This window comes from Lygodium microphyllum, chromosome 18 (assembly GCF_053477565.2).
Source record: "Lygodium microphyllum isolate KBCC chromosome 18, Lygodium_microphyllum_v1.1.10, whole genome shotgun sequence".
Classification (NCBI taxonomy): domain Eukaryota; kingdom Viridiplantae; phylum Streptophyta; class Polypodiopsida; order Schizaeales; family Lygodiaceae; genus Lygodium; species Lygodium microphyllum.
Genome location: NC_141152.1, coordinates 97,746,154 through 97,751,455, shown reverse-complemented (window position 1 = coordinate 97,751,455; position 5,302 = coordinate 97,746,154).

Sequence of the window (5,302 nt, the reverse complement as noted above, 5' to 3'; positions counted from 1 at the left end):
GTTTGGGATTGCATGGCGGCAACTAGCTACATTCATCGAGAGAATAGTTCCAATAAGTTTGTGATCAGCTGAGCTGCAATAGAAGAAGATCAGAAGGTTACAGGAGTACTATATTTTCTCTCGCATTCATCTGAAGATCGTGGCAGAGGGGAGGCCTCCAAGTAGGTGGGAGCATGGGTGATGTGTGAAAGAGAGGGAGAGAGAATGGAGCCTTGCACCGAATCCCGACCCCAGGCATGCCTCGTCTCTCAGGCCTCCAGAAGCAAGTGCTGAGCCTATACCGTTCATTCCTGCGGGAGGCGCGTTCCAAGCCCCCGGAGGTGCGCGCCAACATCGAGGCCTACGTGACTGCGTAGTTCAGGAAGAATGCCCACTCCCTCAACAAGAAGGACTTCGAGCAAATCGAGTTCCTTCTTCGCCATGCCGCCAAGCAGCTCGACACACTCAAAAGCGTAGACACCACTGGTTTCAAGGTCTTCGACTCATCGTAGCTCAAGGTCTCATGATATAGACGTGGTTGATGGTCAATTGGTCTTGAGAAAGTCGAGAGTTGATGTGAACTGATGATTGGTGGTAGTAACTCAAGTAATTGGAATTCTTTCTCCTGGATAGATGATTGAGGCCTCAGTATCAGTCAAAGCTTAGAGGTCTTGAATATCTGGGCAGTTCAAGAGTAAATAAATCACACTTTATGGAGGTCATGGAGACAGCAAAGAAGGATTTCTGAAAGACAATAAAACTGCAGCAGTTCACACTGAACCTTGGTTGAAAACACTGATTGATGATGAGAATCCACCTATGACCTTTGACAAGTCTTCACCCTGATTCACCCTGTTGTAATACATCAGATTGAAATTCTGGATTCAGTTCCTTGTGGCTGCCAATTTGGGTATCAAGACAAGTTCAATAAGTTTAACTTGGCCGAAGAAAACTTGAAGATTCCGAAAGGATGAGAAAAGAAGAAGATGGAAAGGCTTTCAACTGTCATCAGTTTCCCTTCTGCAATTACAAGAGGAAATGATTAGTAATCAGATGAACTGCTTTTCTGATTATAACTCACCTTGAGTGAGCTGAAGCCTTGTATATCTTCAAGATTGGCTTAGTTGCCATTTTAAACCTTTTATACTGGATAGCAGAATTTATAACTGTTTTTGCTCAGACAGACTTTATTGAATGTATTCTGAAATTGCTTTGTGGCTATTAGAAATTATATGATTCAGAGTTGGAGGCCAGTTTGATGATGACTCTAATATTGGATTATTCACTTGATTGATCTTCCATCTTGAAATTTATCAAGGTTTTCTGTAGACACGACTTTGCTTTCGCAAATCCTTCGACATCTTGAGGGGATGGATGTCGTATTGCTGCGCATCCGAGGTGCTGGAGGCACTCAGCGTCTACCCCGATTAGTTGGTTTGTCAAAAGCCATGGATATGATCCTGACATCAAAGTCTATCTCTGCTGAAGAGGCTCTTGAATTGGGCCTTATCGATGCCATTGTGCCATCAAAAGAGCTCCTTGACTACGCCAAAAAGTGGGATTTAGATATTGCAAATTTTCGCAGGGCATGGAGTATTTTTCTTCATAGAACTGACAAACTAGAGCCCTTTGGTGAGGCACGACAAACTTTGAAGTTTATAAGACAACAAGTAGAAAAGAGAGCAAAGCACCCTTTAATTTGCTTAGATGCTATTAAAAAAGGACTATTTTTGAAAGGGGAGTTTTGGGAGGCAAAAGGGGAGGCGCAAAATAATTGGAATCTACCAGGAGAGAGTAGAAAAGCAAGGGGATTTTTTTCGTGAATGGAAGGAGAAAGGGGAGGAAAAAAATCTCGGCACCTTCAGAAGGAAATCAGAGAGGAGAACAGGGGAGGGGAAATGACCACATCAGAAATGATAAAGAAGGACGTGTATGGGAACGTGAGGACAAGAAGCTGAAGACTCATCGACCAAGATGGCGGACAATCAATCGTGGACAAAGAACGCGGAAGCTACTGTGATGGGTGCTCCTCTAAAAAACGCCATTACCTTCTTCATCAAGCTTCGTGGTGGACTGCAGACTGTCAAAGTTGTTCAAGACATCCGTTTCCCTGTGGCGTGATCTTAAAATCAGCAGCGAGGAGGTCATCGTGCCATCTTCTTCAGCCCTTGCTCCTCGTTGTAATTTTGGCCCATAAAAGCCATCGTGCGAGCTGTTGATCTTTACTGGTGCTTTGGAGTCTCTTCACCACCTCTACATGGCATCTTATAGACTGGAACTGAAGCTCCTCAAGTGAATGAATCGTCAGCACTAGCCATCGAAGGCACTACTGTTAAGCTTCATCTAGCCCAAGCTAGGATTCTCTACACCTTCCCCGTCGTCTGATTTCATTGTTAAGTAGTCGTGGGTAAGAAGAAGAGAGGCTGCGACGAAGCCAAACAGAGAAGACGAGGTTAAGTGCGAGAACTGTAGAGGGATCCTACTCTACAAAATCTGGGTTCGATGCTCAAGTATACTCTACATGGTCTTCACACCATGGCCGCAGTTTGAAGCAGCTGTCACTGCCAAAAGAAGGCCAAAACAACAGTACAAAGACCTTCTAAGCAAAGGCCATCCAGATTATGTCCCGTATGAAGCTGACGGTGCATATGGAAAACTTTTCTCTTTACTGCAAACAAGGTACGAAGAAAATACAGAAGACAGACAATCGTCTATTAGAAAGAAACTTGAGCGGTACATCCCTGTCAAATTAACTTGCAAGGAGTCAAGTTCATAAAGATGGTGATTATCATAGAGCAGTGCATGTATGGATTTATGCTGAGTCCATTGGGCAGTTTCTATTACATAAACGTGCTGATATTAAAGATTCATGGCCAGGGTCAGATGCCGTATAGTCTACAAAGGAATAGGGGAGCTTAATGGCAAAGGACCAGGTTCGCAGAAAGGATATTATGGGAGCAGAGAGTTATAAGGACTGCAAATTCTGTCCTTGTTAAATGTGGGTTGGTGCTGCCATTCCGTCAACATTCTTATCTTTTTTATTGCACCCTTCACCTCAGAACGAAGTGGTTTTCATTCAATCCTCTTAGCTTGCTTATTGAGTGTTGCTGCCTTGCATGACCCAAGAGGTGGCATTGATTCAACCCCTTGATTGATTGATTGATTGATTTCGGAGAGCTTCACGATCACCCAAGATTTGAGTCTTGAAAGGCTTGATTCAAAGAGCATTGTTGGCCTACATCACTGTACAGGCCCACTATAAGCAGAGCATCATTCTCTGGTTGACTGTTACATAAATTTTTTTAATCTATACAATAGAGCTGTATGTATCTACAAAAACTGTACCTGAATACAAAGATGCCTTCATGATCCTATTCCAACCCCTTAGATCTTACTTCAGATTTCCTTGTTCCTTTGGAAAAGACAGGCTGTTAACATGACATGTATTTTTGTCAAGATGTTTATTGGAAAGGTTCCCATTCAGATGAAGCTGAATGTATGTCACATATTATCTAAAATTGAGCTTTCAAATTGAATCTGATCTCGCTAGATTGACCTTCTATCCTGAAATTATTCAAAGTCCTCTGTGGTTGCGACTTTTCTTTCGAAACCCTTCGAGAACGGTGGTGGTTTCCGAGGCTCTTCTATGCCTAATAACAGCCCCAAAGTACCCACTTACCCTGCCTTCCATGCTGAAAGACAAATGGGCACTTTTGGGACATCATCGAGCTCTATTGCTGAAAATAGGTATGCTGAAAATAAACAGTCCACTTCATCACCTTCCCATGGATCCAGTAGTCAATGGTTCATCTCCCCAGATGTTGTGAAGGAACGGAAAGAAAAGGGCCTATGCTTTAAGTGTGGAGATAAGTACACTGCTAATCATGCCTCCAAATGCTCGTACAAGACAGCTAAGGTCAAAGTTCATAGCATGTATGTCATGGAAGATTGGCACAATGAGGAGCATGACCTGGCCATTCATCAAACTGAGCCCACAGAGGATGTTGATCATGAGCAGTTCTATGACCTAGAGGATGGGTTTCCCTTTGACCCATAGATACTTGATTTAACATCCCACCCACCTCCCATTCCCTTTGCTCGATCTCCTTGGAAGCTTGGACGAGTTCCCGCAGCCCTAGTACCCTTCGCATTCAAGGCAGTATCAATGGGAAGCATGTTTTTATCCTTGTGGATAGTGGAGGCACTCACAGTTTTGTCAATAAATCAGCCATTGATCGATTGAAATGTACCCCTATGGCATTACACCACCCCTTGAAGGTCCAAGTAGCAAACGGAGAAGAAGAAATCAGCACACATGTATGTCCCACAGTTCCCTTATGCTTGGCTGAAAATTATGTGGCACTGGTTGATCTGATTGCCCTAGATATGGGCCCCATTAATGTTGTTTTGGGCTGTGATTGACTAAAACAATTGGGGAAAATTTCTATGGACTTCTCTTAGCTTTACATGGAGTTTATGATGCATGGACAGCCTATCCACCTAGACGGAGTTTGAGATCATGCTGATTTTCAGCTCATTATAACAAAGCAACTCAAATGGGAGTTTAAGAAATGCTCACAACTCTTTATTTTGGAATTAAATAAGGTACTTTTGATCAGCCCTCCGCAGTAGCACATGACTTTGCCTTGCAGGCCTTACTTGAGAAATACAATGACTTATTTCAGATGCCTACATCCCTCCCTCCCAAGAGACAAGTGGACCACCCACTTGACCTAGAGCCCCATTCCAAGCCAGTGAACAAACCCCCCTATAGACTCTCCAAGTGTGAGCGTGAAGAGGTTGCAAAGCAAATCAAGGAGATGGGTTTCATTGAACTGATTTCTTTCCCCTATACATCCCCTGTCCTCTTAGTCAAAAAGAAAGATGGCTCCTTTCGCAAGTGCATTGACTACAGAGATTTGAACAAAATTACCATGAAAAACCGCTACCCCATCCTATGGATTGATGATTTGCTGGATGAGTTAAAAGGGGCATGCTTTTTCGCTAAGATTGACTTGCACTCTGACTACCATCAGATCCGTATGCGGGCAGGAGATGAGGTCAAAATGGCCTTCAGGACTGATCATGGACTTTACCATTTTCTTGTGATGCCTTTTGGGTTGACTAACGCCCCTGCCACCTTTCAAAGCCTCATGAACAAAATCCTACAGCCCTTTCTGTTCAAGTTCGTGCTTGTTTTCTTTGATGACATCCTCATTTATAGCAAGTCATCTATGGAGCGCTTGACACACGTTCGAAGGGTGTTTGACATATTGAGAGAGCATTGACTCTTTGCTAAAGAGGAGCAAATACATATTCATGC